Source organism: Podarcis pityusensis (genome assembly GCF_964106645.2).
Source record: "Podarcis pityusensis genome assembly, chromosome: 9".
Taxonomy (NCBI): domain Eukaryota; kingdom Metazoa; phylum Chordata; class Lepidosauria; order Squamata; family Lacertidae; genus Podarcis; species Podarcis pityusensis.
In genome coordinates, this window is record NC_138034.1 from 61,739,225 (window position 1) to 61,756,809 (window position 17,585).

A 17,585-nucleotide genomic window follows, 5' to 3' on the forward strand; every position below is an offset into this window, starting at 1 on the left:
AGGGAAAGCCTGCTAAAATGTGTTCCCTGCCCTCCTGAATGTCGTCTTCTTCTCCTTCTCCTTCTCCTCCTTCTTGGAAGGCCTTGCTTAGTGTTCTCTCACCATGGGAATCTCAAGCCTGGTGAATAGTTAGATGCAGTGCTTGGGCGTGTTCTGCATGTGCAATGGAATGAGGTGGCAGAGCAGACTGTACCACTTGAGATTGTAGGTCGTGATGGGTGGCTACCACTTTTTAAAAGCTTTCCTACAGATGAAGCTTAGTTCCAGAAGCAAACAGGTGGATGCCATAGAAGGCTCTACCCTGCCCTTGGTCCATGGTCTGACAGTTCTCTACAGTGGTACCTCAGGTTACAGATGCTTCAGGTTACAGGCGCTTCAGGTTACAGACTCCGCTACAAAAATAGTACCTCGGGTTAAGAACTTTGCTTCAGGATAAGAACAGAAATCACACGACGGCGGTGTGGCGGCAGTGGGAAGCCCCATTAGCTAAAGTGGTGACTCAGGTTAAGAACAGTTTCAGGTTAAGAACGGACCTCCAGAACGAATTAAGTTTTTAACCCGAGGTACCACTGTACTTGCAAAGAGGCATTATGTCGTTTTTACAGAGAGGAATATTCCCTTGACCTCACAGGTGGCTGAAGGGCGACCTTCTTGCAATGGCACAACACCAGAGGTGCAAGAGGTGTAGGGATGTTGCAGATTTCTGTCAGAAATGGAAATAGGAGTGGAAATTGCCACAATTCACATATTCGCCCAAGGTCAGGAACAGAAATTGCACAAGCAAATCCAAATGGTCATCGCTAGTGTTTCTAGGTCTTTCTTCCACATGCCCTTTTGCTTCTTATTCGTTATTATCAATAGTGAGTTATTACAAGGGTTTATCTGTGCAAGTGAAGTACCATGTATATTGATAGTGTCATATAATTTGTGTTAAGCGTCTATCATTTATGATTTTACATTTGTCTTCACAGAAAGCTGGTCTACTTCCCCACCACAGGACCATAGCTGTCAACGTTTCCCTTTTCTTAAGGGAAATTCCCTTATTCCGAATAGGATTCCTCGCAAGAAAAGGGAAATGTTGACAGCTATGCACAGGACACACCAGCATTTCATCAGTAGAATGCTTGCCATGGTCCCTTCACACACACCCCTTCAATAAAATATTTGAGGGGACCGCCCCCCACCCCAAGTTGATGGGCATTGCCATTCAAATACTGTGGGTGCACAGTTTTGATTTGATTGGGCAGGGCAGGGCGTACCCCCCCCCCAAAAAAAATATTCAAGCTGGGATCCCTGGTCCATAGAACAGAGAGGCTTCAGCCTTCTGCAGTATTTAACACCAGAAACGAACAGGCCATTAAAACCAGGTTTCCCGCCCGCTGGACGCTGCCTGCACTGAGCCGTCTACTCTGAACTGGGCGCGCTGGCTCTGGGTATGTAGCAAGGTGTGAGTGGGATGGGGTGGGGTGGATAACACTCTGCACATGGGCAGGAGCACTCTCCACGTTTCCATCGCTGCCGATCTTTGGCGTCCAAGAGAGTTTACAACTGAGCTGCGTCCCCAAAATGGGAACGAAGAGAAGGGCGATGCTGGATGGCACTTGGCGGGGAGGAACGAAAATCTGGCCCCAGACGGGCGGAAACTTCAGCTGCTGTGTCTTCCTCTCTCCTGCAGCAGGAAGCTCTTGAGAGATGCGTCGGGCGGAGAGGCAACCGGGGCGAGAGGCCTTCCTGCTCCGCCTCCCGGGGCTGCTCTGAATGCCCCGATTCCTTGCCGGCGCAGCCAGCAACGCGCCCCTGTGACGCGCGGGCGCGGGCGCGCGGCTCCCTCTCGCCTTGCCACATCGCGGGCCGCCTTGGAGGAGCGGCTGCTCCGAAGGCGGTCGCGTGCACAGCAGCTGCGGGAGCCGCCGGCAGCGGAAGCAGCCGCCTCCCCGTCCGCCTGGCCAAGGCTAGAAACGCCCCCCCAGGAGGCACCTGCGCCGCCCTCTGCAACAGCGCCAAATGCGCGCCGGGAGGAGCCGGAGCCACCCAAGCAGCCGCGGCGTTCCCGGCTTCGCCTCCGCTTTCGACTTGTGGCTCCTTCTCCCCACGGTGGGTTTTCCCTCAAATTCCGAGCCTTCGTAGACGAGGCTTTCCGGGTTTCGCCCGCGTTGGGATCCATCCTGGCCGCTTGGGCGCCTGGATCCCGACCTGGAGGGTTCTTTCCGTCTGCGTTTTTACGCGCCAGGCTGCGAGCTGGGAAAGCTGCTCGGTTGCTGCTCCGATGAGGAATTTCTCTGCAAGGTCATCTCTCCTGGCTGCCGGTGCTGCGGCGGCGGCCGCTGCTGCTTCCCCCTGGCTGCGGAAGGTAAGCGGAGGCTCGGGGAGTTGCGCTTGCGTTGGGGCAATGCAGGTTGCAGGCGGCGGCCGGCGAGGATTCTGATAAAAATCCTGCCGCGTCTCAAATGTACGTTGACTGGATTACTCCTAGGCGCGCGCGTAACTGGGGAGTAATTCTTTCTTCCAAGGAAACGTGCCGAAAAGCGCATGGCCACCGCCATAAACACGGCGGAATTGGCATAGGCTTAGGATCGCGCTGCGCCTAATGGAAGAAATGGCATCCAAACCCCTTCCTCGCCAGTCTTGTTTTCATCGTTTCTCTCCCCTTCTAAATATGTAAATAGTATTATTATAGAAGTCCTGCTTTGATAGGAAGAAACCACTTACTAATAATAGAAGAACTTTGCAGATAAGTTCATTTTCCCTGGCCTGGCTGTGGTTGCATTCATTCAGGCACATTCAACCCGAATATCTTCTTTGCAGATATGTAGTTTTACTGGCCCTTGTAGGGAGAGACCAAGAAAAAAAAGTTGCACGTGTGTTTTTGGTATGGGGGTGATGGGCAAATGTTTATTTTAAAAGGGGGTCAGTCCTCTCCTTCAAGTGATCTTCACTTTGCATGCACCAAAAATTAAATCAGGTCAATGGCCAACTCAAATTATGATGGTATTATTAGTTACATCCCATAAAAGCTTTGATGCCTTTAGGATTGCTATTCTCCCCTAGAAAGGAATTGGAAGAGACATCCAATGAGAATTGCCTTGGGGAAGAGGGAATAAACGAAGGGGACTGGATTGAAGCCCAGATGCGTGACATGTGTACTAACTGTTTACGAGCTGCTTTGATGGCTGGATAATTTATTATGAAAATAAAGCACTTGAGGGAACTTTTCCCAGACGCAAGGTCAGGGCGAGAGGCCCTGGTGCTTTCAAGAGGCCAGCTGCTTCCTAGGCTACTTTTGCACAAACGATCCTTCCAGGCGACGTAAAGATCTCAATCCTTTTTAACTACGATTCTGATCTTGCCGGAAGTCAAGGTAAATTGAGGCCTGCACCAACCCAGGTGTTCTCCAGAGCACATACACCACCGTTCTGCTTTGCCTGTTTAGAAGTGTATGTGCAAGAGTCTGTAAGCACAAAACAGGGGAGAGATTCTAACGCATACAGGGGTAGCTGATAGCCTTGCCTTCCTTCGTGTGAATGCAGCTTTACCTTGGGAATACATTTAGTCTCAAGAATGGCAATCATCTTCCATATACACCCTTTGTAAAATTGGCAAATAAAAACCACCACTTTCTAGAGCAAACCTTAGCAATTGCACCACCATAGCCATTTTGGAGACCGGACAAAAAGGGACACCCTCATTTGTCGTTGCTCAGAATGAATGGAGGAGAGGGTTCAGGGAACAAACACATTGAGTTTCTTCTTCCAGTTTCCAAGTGGTGGCTTGTCTGTAACAAAAGCTGAACAACAGACTAGGTAATAGACACATGTCCCAAGAAGGGCATTTTAACTCTTGGTTTATTGACTTGATTATATTTCATTTGACGGAGGTGTTTTTCAATTCTGCCTTCAGAGGGCTTTTAAAAGAAAAGGTAGGGAGGAGAACTGCCAACAAACAGATAGGTGTAAGTCAGATGTATTAATTTTTTATAATAAAAAAATGGGTTCACAATATGCCCACTTCAGAGGCTTTTTGCCGACAAATGGTTAACAATATCTGGACAGAGTCCAGAAGGTTCTCTTTGGCATGCAGTTTGTTGAGATGAATGGGAGCTGCAGAGGAATGTGTGAAGCAGAACTTCCCTCCGGATCCTGCCCTCTATCACACTGCTGCAGTGTGTTCGGATTGTACAGGGTGCCCCCTCCCGTCTCAATCCAGTAGATAGAAGAGTCATTGCCATAGCAACACCACTGTCACAGCACCTAAATACTTCCTCAGTACAGGTGATGGGGAAAACAAGACAACAACAGAACACAAGCTTTGTGGCATCTTTCGTTAATTCACACGTACGGTTTGGGTGGCTCCTGCTGCCACTGATTGTTGTTGAGGGGCATTGCGGACGGAGAGTGGGGTATCTATATTTGTGTCAAAAAATTGCATCCCCCGCATTTTCTGTTTCCCCTGCCAGCCTGCATGTATTCTGGTACTCTTCCCCTGCCCCCTCCATTTTTCATTCATTGATTTTTCAGATGGCTCTGCAATGCTTAGCCATGACCGTCAGTCCCCTCAGCATTGGCCAGGCTGCCTGGGGCTGATGGGAACTGTAGTCCAGAGGCAGCTGGATGGACACCATGTTGACTCCCTCTGAAAGTCCACAGGAATGTGGCTGGGTCATAGGAAGAAGGCCTAAGCAGGGTGCAGAGGTATATGACTAGCCTGTGTGAGGTGGCTGCTTTATCGTGTTCACTGTCCCAACAGGGTTGCCAGGAGAACAGACAGATATTCTTTTGGTGCTTTTGCTGAAAGAAAGGGAAGCACACGAAGATATACAATACAGTCATACATCATGTTATGTCCGCTTCATGTTACGTTCTTTCAGGTTACGTCCCACGGCAACCCGGAAGTACCAGAAAGGGTTACTTCTGGGTTTCACCACTCGCGCATGCGCAGAAGCGCAAATGACGTCACACGCATGTGCAGAAGCGGCAAATCGCAACCCGCGCGTTCACAGATGTGCTGCTGCGGGTTGCACTATTTATATGTTGCGAATGGGCCTCCGGAACAGATCCCATTCGCAACCAGAGGTACAATGGTACCTCTGTTTACGAACTTAATCCATTCCCGCAGTCCATTCTTAAACCAAATCCGTTCTTAAACCGAGGCATGCTTTCCATAATGAGGCCTCCCACTGCCGGTGCCCTTCCACCATTCGGCTTCCGTTCGTAGAGCGAGGTAAAGTTCACAAACTGGGACACTACTTCCAGTTTTGCGGAGTTCGTAAACTGAATAGTTCATAAACAGGACTGTTTGTAAACCGAGGTACTACTGTATAGGCCACATTGTCTACCTTGCTCAGTGTTGTCAATTCTCGGAAGCAATGGTTCTCCTACAGTCTGGGACCCTTTTACAGGCTGCCAAGCTGAGAGGGTGCCTTCCTGCCACCTTCCGAAAGCTTAGTAAGTGCTTGCTTCAGGAAGGAGGCATGAGGGCTCTGACAGGGTCCTTCCCAAAGCCTAGTTTGCTCTTGCCCAGCTTTGGGAAGGAGATGGGAGGGCTCCAGAACCCTGCCAGATCATCGTGGCTCCTTCCCAAAGCCCGGCACCATATTACCAAGGTCTGCCCCTGCCGGGGTCTTCTTTATGCGAAGCAGGTACTCTGCCATTGAGCGATTTTTCTGTCCCAAGAAAGCCCTGCTATTAGACAGAGTGGGGCAACTGTCTCAGGCGGCAAATGCAGAGGGGCAGGTAAAGGACGCAGCTGTATGTGCTCTGTGCTCCCCAGAACTATCCCACTGACCTTGGGTGCTATAGAGAACACAATTGCATCTCCAGCATTGAACCAAACATCAGCTGCCAGTCTGGTTTGCTTCTGTGCATGGAGTAGGTAAAGGTGGCATCTTGTCTTGTGCCTTGGGCAGCAAAATGGCTTGGGCTGGTCCGGGTCCTTCTCCAAATAACTGTTCCTGTTAGTTCCTTATGCATACCAGGACTCCTTAAAAAGGTAAAGGGACCACTGACCATTAGGTCCAGTCGTGGCCGATTCTGGGGTTGTGGCGCTCATCTCGCTTTATTGGCCGAGGGAGCCGGCGTGGCAAGCATATAATATTGTGGTTTCTTCTCTCTTCCAGCTGATAACAAGTCCACTGAAAGATTTAAAATTTCATATTCTTTGAGTTTGCTGTTCAGCTGTGATTTGTTTAACAAGCATTATTATTATTATTTATTAAATTTGTATACCGCCCTATACCCATTGATCTCAGGGTGGTTCACAATTGGACAGGCAGTACCTATCCCCAGACTGCAAACTATAAGCTATAATACATGTCCTTCCAGGTATGTCCCAGAAAGAGGCTGGTGGGTCTGGGAAAGTTGAAGGGAAGATAGCGGCCCTTTCCCCTTAACTTACTTTTATAGCTTTAGGCAACCTGAAATTGCAGCAATACTCGCGATGTAGGAAAGCAAGGCCGGCAAGACGACCTTGGACCCTCTCTCTGCAGAGAAGCAAAATAACTAGAATTAGAAAGAAAAGAGAAAACTCCCTCCTTCCCCTGTTCCCTTCACTTTTCCATATTTTGTAGAAGGCAAAGGAAATGGCCTGGTAGTCACCTAATTCTGTGAGAATGCTGAAGGGTGTTGGGAGGAGAGGGCAGGGTTCAAACCCCTACTGGGCCTAAAACCCGCTAGGTGACTTAGGGCCGGTAACTCAATCTCACCTTAACCCTCAATTTCACAGGGAAACTGGGTGTTAGGGAGAAGGGTTCTAGTCAATGGAATTTGAGTCACTTCTCCAATTTCAACAAAGTGATTTGCGTTCAATGAAAAGCCCAGCCTTCCTTTTGATCTCTTCTTTTGCATGTGTACAGATCCTTCTTCATCCATTTCAGGGAGCATTTGCGCATGTGAAATAATACCAGGGATGGGTGGATTTGGAAGTTTTGGTTTCGCTCTGTGTTTTGCATTTTTTCCCAATCCTAGGTCATTCCCCACATTTCCAATCAATTTGCACATTAAAGACCTCGTGAAAATTCACCAGCGAATGTCTCCAAACACATTTCCCCTCATGTAATGCGTTTTTTGCATGTAATTTTCTCCAATATGTGCATTCTAATGCACATTTTACCCTAGTATGTGCATTTCTATACACGTTACTCAGCTGGGGAACCGCACTGCAACATTCCAGGAAGTGAGAATATTGACGCATGGCCGTGTTTCAGTTGGTATGATGTTTCAGAATGTGCAAACTTGGTATGTTTGCCTTTAAATTTGAACTGAAACAATTTCCCTCCCCATCCTTACATAAATGCACCAGACCTGAACTGATACAATCCAGTTTGCATAGGCTTTCCCAAATGTGGACCTCCAGCTGTTATTAGAATACAACTCCCATCATCCCTAGCTAGCAGTGGTCAGGGATTGTGGGAGTTGTAGTCAAAAAACAGCCAGAGACCCAAGTTTGGGAAACCCTGGTTCAGAGATGGATTGTTAGTGATTTATACAGATGTTCTCAATTGTCCCATATGGTGATGATAGGTCCATGCCAAATTGATGGGGTTGTGCAGGGTGCAGGGAGCCAGTGTGGTGTAGTGGTTAAGAGCGGTAGATCTGGTGAACCAGGTTCGCTTCCCCGCTCCTCTACATGCAGCTGCTGGGTGACCTTGGGCCAGTCACACTTCTTTGAAGTCTCTCAGCCCCACTCACCTCACAGAGTGTTTGTTATGGGGGAGGAAGGGAAAGGAGAATGTTAGCTGCTTTGAGACTCCTGAAGGGATAAAGCGAGATATCAAATCTGAACTCCTCTTCTACAGACACGTTCCTGTTGTTCTAGAATAGGAACAGGGAAGATGGGAGTTGTCACCCAACAACATTTGGAAGGCCACAGATTCCCCAGTGCTGTCCTGGAACATTGTTGCATGTTGGGACTGAGACATGCTGCCCCCGAAGGTCCTCTGACAAGGACTAATTCTCCAGGACTGAATTGGCACCTGAGCTGAGCAGATCCTTGCAGATTTTGGCATGCAGTGGGTCCATCTGGAGCCCCTGGCCACGCGCTTCGCCTGCTTGCAATGCAACTTGCTCTCAGCGGCTCTCTCTAAGTGAGGCTGAATTGCCAGATGGCTGCCCAGAGGAAGTGCAGCCACTTTACTGGGTGCTGAGTCTTGCCCAGATTTGCTGAGTCTACGTTGTGAAGGAAGGCTGGTTTTGTGGTTGCATTAATTGGCTTGAAACCGGGTGGGAACCTGCTACCAGAGCAGCGACTGGTGGCTGATGGCTAAAGAGCAAATAAGCACAAGAGGATTGAGAAAGACATGGTGAGCCTTAGCTGTGTTTGGACAGAAATGTAGACAAGTATCAATAGTAACACAAGGCAGATGAAAGGGGAAGTTGCCATAACACTCTTGCATTGTATTAATCATTTTGATGAATGATTTGTGGTATTTTCTGATCTTTTGAATTACTATGATTTTATTGAATTGCATGAATTGTTTTGATGAATTTGTTTTCATTTGCTTTATTTATGTGCCATTGTGTTTGATAGTATAGCGATTACAGTGTTTGTTTTTAGGGGACGCGGGTGGCGCTGTGGTCTAAACCACTGAGCCTCTTGGGCTTGCTGATCAGAAAGGCGACAGTTTGAATCCCCACGACAGAGTGAGCTCCCAATGCTCTGACCCAGCTCCTGCCAACCTAGCAGTTCAAAAGCATGCCAGTGCAAGTAGATAAATAGGTACCACTGCGGCGGGAAGCTAAACGGTGTTTCCGTGCGCTCTAGTTTCTGTTACGGTGTCCCATTGCATGAGAAACGGTTTAGTCTTGCTGGCCATATGACCCAAAAAGCTGTCTGTGGACAAACACCAGTTCCCTTGGCCTGAAAGTGAGATGAGCGTCGCAACCCCATAGTTGCCTTTGACTGGACTTAACCATCCAGGGGTTGTTTACTCAGAAATAAAGTCCCAATGAGCCCAGTGGGTTTTACTCATGGAGAAGTGGGTATCTGATTGCAGTCTAACCCTAAGCATGTGTGCCTGAAATAATGCAGATTCTTTCCCTGTTTACCGCTGAATTCACCTCCCTCCTCTTCTTCCCCACCCCCATGCAGTGAATTATATAGATTGTAAGTTCCTTGAGGCAGGGACCTGTCCTCTTGTACTTTGTAAAGCATCGTGCCCGTCGATTATACTCTAGAAATTATAATAATAGCATAGTAATTGTAATTAATTGGCAACTAGAACTTGGACGAATCATGACCTTCCTAGGCAGATGTCCAGCTTTGACTTGAAGGCCAGTTGAGACAGTAGATGTTTCAGGCGTACTCTTAAATATTTGGAGTACTAATGAAACAAACACAGATCTGTCTTCCCCCAGAAGAATCTGAATAGTTTCATTTTAAGATCGTTTCTTTATTATTATTATTATTATTTTCCTCTCTGCTTTCTCAATAACAGCCAAACGTCAACACATTTTGGAACACTGCAGCTTCCTGGAACGGTTTGTGTTTTCTCTGCAGTGTCCCTTGATTTTTTTTGAAACACTGAGCTGGCAAGAGACCTCCCAACCTGCAGAGGTGATGTTATTACCATTACCGTTATTATTAAATTTCTAAACCAGCCTTCATCCAAGGGTCACAGGGCAGTTTACAATACAAAAACACAAGAACACGTAAGGTAGTAACAAGGTTGAGCTGCCATAGGTCTGCAGCTCCTGAGTTTTAAAAGATTCCTAGCAAAGGGAGGCACTACCCCATTCCCCTACGTTTTTGAGCCATTGTCTAATTAGCCCTGTTTAAAAATATACCCACTTGGAACATCGCTGCTGCAATTTCCTCCTATTTGATCTTGTTATGCCTTTGTCTGCTAGATAGGAACAGGCCTCTCCTATAGGGCATTTTCTCCCTGCGCACGTACTTATAAGAACATGATTAAATTGCTTCTGGTTCTGAACCTTCTCTTTGAATCCATCAAGGAGGCAGCCAGTGGGAAATCTGGAGACATGCTATAATTATGATTGCTCCCCACCCCACCGGTTGTCATTTTGGAAGTTCTGTCCCCAAGACGAAGGGCAAAGCAAAGGATGGGACCTTTCCCTTTTCTTCTTCGCAATGGAAGTCCCAACAAGCCAGTTGGTCTCTCTCAAAAATATATGCAATAAACCTCCCACAAACACATGGCATCACTCATCCTATGTGTACTTACAGAAGAGTAAGCTCCGGGACATGGGTGGTGCTGTGGGTAAAAGCCTCAGCGCCTAGGGCTTGCCAATCGAAAGGTCGGCGGTTCGAATCCCCGCGGCGGGGTGCGCTCCCATTGCTCGGTCCCAGCGCCTGCCAACCTAGCAGTTCGAAAGCACCCCTGGGTGCAAGTAGATAAATAGGGACCACTTACTAGCGGGAAGGTAAACAGCGTTTCCGTGTGCTGCGCTGGCTCGCCAGATGCGGCTTTGTCACGCTGGCCACGTGACCCGGAAGTGTCTCCGGACAGCGCTGGCCCCCGGCCTCTTGAGTGAGATGGGTGCACAACCCTAGACTCTGTCAAGACTAGCCCGTACGGGCAGGGGTACCTTTACCTTTAAGCTCCACTGAACTCAACAGGACATGCTTTTGAGTTACAATGGGTGACCCAAGTCTGTTTTGGTTGTGCTCATTCAATCAGTCCTTACTGCATCAATCTGCAATCTTGTCTAAATGCATGCATGCACACAAACCACATTTTTGCATGGCTTTTGCCCTAAAACAGTGCATTTCAGTATGCATTTTTGGTGGAGCCACAAACTGCATTGCAATGTGTGGAGAAGCGTGAACTCTGAAAGATAAGTGCTTATTGATCCAGAACATGCAAATAAGATCTGTTCTCTGAAAAATGCAGACATTTCTCTTTTCTTACTAGGCACGCATAGAATTGTGTGCAGGATTATCACTCGATGACTGTAACTTTAATGATCTCTAAACATGAATGGGTTGTCAATGAGATAATTCTTTTCCATAGAGGACTCTCATAGCATTTTAAACACGGTGATTTTTTGTGTGTGTGTGAAATTGGTGTGTGCAACCAGCTGCCAAAAAACAAGGGATGCGTGTACATGTGTGAGCCAGCCTTAAGTGTGGCACATCTAAGAGCCAGGGTATTATAGGTATTTTGTGAAGAAGAACCCAGTGCTTCCATAGAAAGCTGGGATAGAGTCCTCCTCTGCTTCTCTCCACTGTTGCCTGCTGAGCAGGAGACCAGAGCTCCATGTGCAGATGGACTTGGGTTCAATCCCTGGCACCTGCAATTAAAAAGGCTACGGTGGCAGGTGATGGGTAAGACTATCTGCCTGACTCCCTGGCGAGCCACTGCCAATCAGGGTAGACAGCATTGGGCTAGATGGGGATGAATCTTCTCACCTGGCATATGACAGCTTCTCTGTGAAAACCTTTTCCTATCCATGAAGTCAGAGAAAGAGAGACCCCACAGAATAATACTGTATTTTTAACGACTGTGTTGCAGGAACAAATTCAAACAGATCCAGCTGTTTCTGCTGCTGTGACAGACACTGCTCCTGTTGAGCTTTTTGTTAGGCAGCCTATTAAACGCATGAGCAGGCTATGTCTACTCTATATATTCCCAATTAGGTATTTTTAAGCTATTGTGGCACCTTCAGAATGGTACATTTCAGTTCCTTGTAAGAACATAACAATTCATAAAAACTGAGTCGTGGAGTTGGAAGGGATCCTCTGATTCATCTAGTCACCCTCCTGCCCAAGGCATGCCTGACTGATTTAGTTTCTGTTCTGTGGTGACTTGCTGGAGGAATTTTGTGACTGTCCTGTTTTCTGTTTATTATTCTTGTGTGTTGTGTTATTGTGGCATTGACTACGTTTTTTGCTGGCTTTATCAGACACCACAAGCAGTGGTAGAGCATGGGTTGGCAGAGCCCAGGGCTGTGTGAAGGAGGGGTTAAATAACTGGAGTACGCATGCGCATTCAACTGCCTAACGGTGTCCGCATCATCCATTGCCTGGCGAGGTCACTTCCTGGTTCACATGGGGAATCCGTTTCAATGGAGCCTAGTGATGGAAGTGTGCGGCTGTATTAAGGCAGCACCGGGTACTGAAATTTTGCACCCTTAACAATTTTGTGCATGGGGCAACCGCCCCTATAGCCCTTCCCATGCTATGCCATTGAGTGCAAGCCGCCTGGGAAAACACAGTTATTTTGAAAAGCAGCTAACAATTTTTACTACTACTACTACTAATAATAATTTATTATTTATACCCCGCCCATCTGGCTGAGTTTCCCCGGTCACTCTGGGTGGCTACCAATCAAGTGTTAAAAACAGTACAGCGTTAATTATTAAAAACATCCCTGAAGAGGACTGCCTTCAGATGTCTTTTAAAGATAGGATAGCTGCTTAGTTCCTTCACATCTGAAGGGAGGGTGTTCCACAGGGTGGGCGCCACTACCGAGAAGGCCCTCTGTCTGGTTCCCTGTAACCTCACTTCTTGCAATGAGGGAACCGCCAGAAGGCCCTCGGCGCTGGATCTCAGTGTCCGGGCTGAACGATGGGGGTGGAGATGCTCCTTCAGGTATACAGGACCGAGGCCGTTTAGGGCTTTTTTATTTACTAAATAAAATTCCCGTGCAGTCTCTGCTTAAACATCTCCAGTGAAGGAGAGCTCACCATCTTCCAAGCCGTTGTTCAAAGCCCGTACTGTGAGGGCGTTTCTCCTAATGTTTTATGATAGTGTCCACCTGCTGCTTCCTCTGTTCCAGAGCAGATGAAAGCTTTGGCCTCTGGTGCCAATGCTCAAGTTGGCCTTCGATAAGCTCATGCTTCCTTTTCATAACAAGAGCTTACCTGCAGAGTTTGAGTGGTAAATTAGGCAATGCATTATTATTGATGTTTATCTACCCAACCAGATATGGCTGCTATGAAACTGGAAGCTCTTTCAATGTAGCTGGAACCCTAAAACACTTGATGCCCTCCGTATGTTGTTGGACCACAGCTCCCTTTATCGCTGACCATTGGTCATGCTGGCTGGGGCTGAGGGGAATTAGAGTTCAAAGCATCAGGCTGGCAGGAAGTTGAGGTAGGCTGCTTTAGACAATAAATATACACACATATTTACAATATAGCTGGATCCCTCCTGTATTTGTAATGTAGATTGGCAGAAATGCCTTTATCCACCTGATAGCTCTAGCACAGATTCTACTATAGCCTTGGCCACTTTCAGACATCAGGTTAGTCAGGGCTGGACCAAGACATTTATCTGCCTGAGCCAAAACACAAGATGTCACAGACTGGTTGGATGCAGAGGAATGGTGAGGGGAATCAGCTGGGGAAGAAGGCTCAGAGCGAGGGGATCGGTGATGGGACGGTGATGTGTGGTAAGAGAGAGAAGACTGGGAGGAGGTGTCAGAAGCTGAAAACAGGGTTTAGTGAGTGGGGTCTGTCGCAGAGAGAAGTCCAGAATCAGAAACTGAAGCAGGAGAGTGGAATGACGGAGCACAAGAGGCAGAGATGAGTCAGGCTGGTGAAGAGGCATGGGTATATTCTCCTGCTGTGGCAAGCTTCCATCCCTTGCTGGTCTCCAGAACCAGGAGAGGCATGAAGAGATTAGCTTCACACAGGCACAGTCTCAGATTGCTTGGGAAAACCCTTGGAGAGGAAGGGACTTAGGCAGCTGTGGGGAAATGGGGACATTCAGTCTCAGTAACTGCTTCATGGAGGGAAAACCTATGAAGAACTGCTGTGCTCATTGACACTCCTGTGTTAGATCCTCTCCTTGCTAATAAACATGAACTCCAACTTTCTCGGTGTGATTTACTGCCGTCTTGCTCCTGTCACAAGCTAATGCATGGCCCCGTCCAAAGCCAGCAAGATTCCAGTTGACTTCATCACAGGTGATGGAGAGCATCCTTCACCAAACTTGAGTGCTAGCTTAGGGAACACGGGGCACTCCGTACGACTCAAGGAACTCTTGCTGCTCCAAGTCCCTTATCATCTGCTGCCTGAAGCAGCTGCCTCATTCTGCCTGATGATAAGGCTGGCCCTGCAGTAAACCATAGCTAATGGTTTGATGTGCTTAAGCCAACTTGCCAGCTTTTCTTCTTTCCGCTCACACGGGGGAGAAACAAACCATGGCCCTCAGATTAACATTACTTCTGAAGCAGGGACTGTGATTTGTTTTGTTCCAAACAATCTACAATGATAAGCCAAGGTTTTCTTGGCTTATTGGTTGCCGTTTGTTTAGAGCGGAACAAACCATGACTCCTGGTTTGGATGTAACACTGATCCAAGGATTGTGGCTTATTTTTTCCCCACCACAAGCTCAGATGCAACAAATTATTGTCTATGTTGATGTCTGAATGTTGCAAAGAAAGAGAAACATATTTAACCAAAATAAATAATACTTTGTGGCAAGTGAATTTATGTCTGTTTTAACAAAATTGCCTTGCGGAAAATGCTTTATGTAGATCATTTCCTGGTGAAACTATTATCCATTGGGTGAAATCGTGTGTGTGTGTGTGTGTGTGTGTGTGTGTAAACTGGTTTGTGGACTTTGAACTCTGCAGCTATTTTGCTGAAACAAAGACTGGTGATAACTGGTATTCTAATCACAGATATTTAGTTACTTATTAAATCTGCAAAACTCTTGCATCAAAGTGAGTAACTTGGTTTATTGCAGGGTGTGAGTGTGAGGTGAGCAGTTTTTAAAGTTCATTTAAAGTTCATTTATTTATATTAAAATGGAGGAGCCCACAGCAAATAAAAATATTTATACCAATAGTCAGTACCATCAAAAACAAAAGTGGATCGCTACAACAGAATACAGGAAGCAGCAATAAAACATTTAAACTGATGAAACCTAAAAATAGTAGGGCTGAAACAAATCTACATTGCAGAAAGTGACTTTTTTTCCGGACAGCAATGGAACACTTGCTAAGTAGGAGGAGATAGTGTAATCTCATGGAGCAGAGAGTTTCACATTCCTGAGTGCCATAGCAGAAAAGGCCCTGTCCACCATGTTTGACCACCGTTCAGGGTTGCTGGGAGCTGTAATCCAACAATTTCAGCAGGAAACCACATTGCTTACTTCCTGAGATAGGGAGTCCATTATTTAGGTACTCCAGTCCTAAAACCATTTAGGGTTTTAAAGGCTATAGCTGTTGAAGCTGACACTGCAGAGGGAATATCATCCCTACCATCTCAGATACATTAAGTTGGTAAGATGCCCTAATACCTTACCGTGGTCTTCAAATCTGAAGCTCTTTGTCTATAGAAACAGTTGCTAGGGTGGTGCACAGTACTGTATTTATATAGATGATTTGGACTGAACAGAAGGGCAGTCGTCTTCTTTTCCCCTTTCCAAGTATATGGATTCCAAAATAATGTGCATCATTTTTTGTGACTTGCTAATAAATGCAATGGCTGAAAATGATGAATAGCGCACCAGTTCTCAAACTCTGTGCAGAATCTGCTCATACACGGAGAAATCATACGGCATTACAGTTGTAAGGTTTTTTCTGTTATTTCCTCATGTTCATCAACCCTCCAAGGAGACAGGTAGTTCTTTTGTGACAAACACTCCTAATGCCAGGGCACAACTAAATGTTACAGACCTGATACAAAAAGCTATGATACAAAAGCTATATTGATCAGATTCAATAGCTTTCTTTTCCTAACCTATCTAGAAGACTTCCCACCTAGAGGAAGACATGTACATATTCCCTGTGTTGTACTATTCTGTGTGCATGAGATTGCAGTCTTCTTTCCTCTTTGTTTAGTTGTGTGTGTTTTTAAGCAATTGACATTTTTTTCTGCAGCTGATCTTTCCCATTTCCCCTCTTCACTTAGGTTCCTCAGCATCAGATGCACAACAGATTGGTTTCTGTTAAGTGACATTAAAAATTAAAATAACTGAAAAGCATGCCCTGCCACCTTTGTCTAAGTTTAAAAAAAGAAGTATCTTTAATTGGCATTCAGAATATTCATTAGCATATCAGCTGCTTTTTGACACAAGGAAGAAAAGAACCCACATAATTATATATCATCATTGTCAACTGATTGCCCTGGTATGTACATCTTCTAAGGCACATTACAGAGCCTCACCTTTAGGGATGTACTAGGTGGTTACACCGTGTGTGTGTGTGTGTGTTTATATTTGATTTTAAAAGACTAATAGATGAACATTTTATTTATTTGTAAAAGTAGTTATATACCACCATTTATATACTGCAATATCAGGGGGTGGTATACAGCAGTGAACCATAAAATGTCGTTTAAGAAAGTACAAAGCAATCATTAAAATAACTGGTTGGTCTGAAGTGTTTTAAGCAGCTGCGTTAAAAAGTCAGCCAGTCTTCCAAGAGATTCCTGAGAGTCAAAGATGCCTTCTGAATCTCTGCTGGAAGAGTGCTCCACAGCCTGGGACCAGTGACACTAAATGCCCAACATCTAGTAGACGCTAGTCAGGCGCCATGGCGTAAGGGACAACTAACAGTGCTCCTCTGAATGACCTCAGTGAACAGGGTTCAGGCAGTCCTTACCACTGGACCTAGAAGAAAACGAAGGGGTTGAAGCCCCACCGCACATAATGGGACTTATCTCTGAGTAAAGATGTCTAGGATTGCACTGGAAGTCTGATACTTTATGATCATGTGAAGCCGTTCTATACTGAGTTAGGCCCTTGGCCCATTTCACCTAGTATTCATTCAGCTTACTGGGTAGCTCAGTCAGTCGAGCACGAGACTCTCAATCTCAGGCTTGTGGGTTCGAGCCCCACGTTGGGCAAAAGATTCCTGCGTTGAAGAACTAGGATAACCCTCTTGGTCCCTTTCAACTCTACAATTCTGCGATTCTATTTGATGCCAATTATGCATGTGTTGTTGTTGTTTGCATTAACATGGAAGTTTACAAAGAATGAGGGTCCTTTCCTCAAGAGGAAGAGGAGGGTGATGAAGTTGGGGGAAGTCCCGCCCTGTGGAACGCCCTCCCATCAGATGTCAAAGCGATAAATAACTACCTGACATTCAGAAGACATCTTAAAGCAGCCCTGTTCAGGGAAGTTTTTTTTTAATTGATATTTATTAAAGTTTCAAAGAAAAGATTACATAGATAAAAAGAAGAGAAAAAGAAAAAGAAATAAAGAAGAAAAAATACACATTACAGAAAAAAGATAAGAAAAACACTTAAAAAACACATCGATCTTTCCATAACTTACATTTCATTTCCTTACTTCCTGTTCAGGGAAGTTTTTAATGTATGATATTTTAGTGTATTTTTGGTTTCTATGGAAGCCGCCCAGAGTGGCTGGGGAAACCCAGCCAGATGGGCGGGGTACAAATAATAAATTATTATTATTATTATTATTATTGGGGTACATGGGAAGGAACAGACTACTGCTAGAGCGCCATGTATTTAGGCTTGGTAATCCCAGGAAGGGGAACCTCTGAGCCTCAGATGTTACTAGACTGCAACTCTTTCATCCCTGACCATTGGCTGAGGCTGATGGGATTTGTAGTCCAAAAACATCGGCAGAGCCACAAGTTCCCCTTCCTTGATAGAGCCATTGCTATCAAAATAGTTGGGTTGCAGATGTGTTTCACTCGAATCTTGTGGCAGTTT

General features: G+C 46.2%; 1 protein-coding gene across 2 annotated transcripts in view; it reads left to right on the top strand.

Moving 5' to 3' along the window:
• The first annotated feature begins 1,827 nt into the window (after positions 1-1,827).
• The window catches only part of GPRIN3 (GPRIN family member 3), a 55,863-nt gene continuing 40,105 nt past the window's right edge, over positions 1,828-17,585 (top strand). For both annotated transcript variants that reach the window (XR_013990464.1, XM_081020791.1), the window contains exon 1: positions 1,828-2,350. The gene's annotated coding sequence lies outside the window, so the exon portion shown is untranslated. The remainder of the gene's footprint in view (positions 2,351-17,585) is intronic.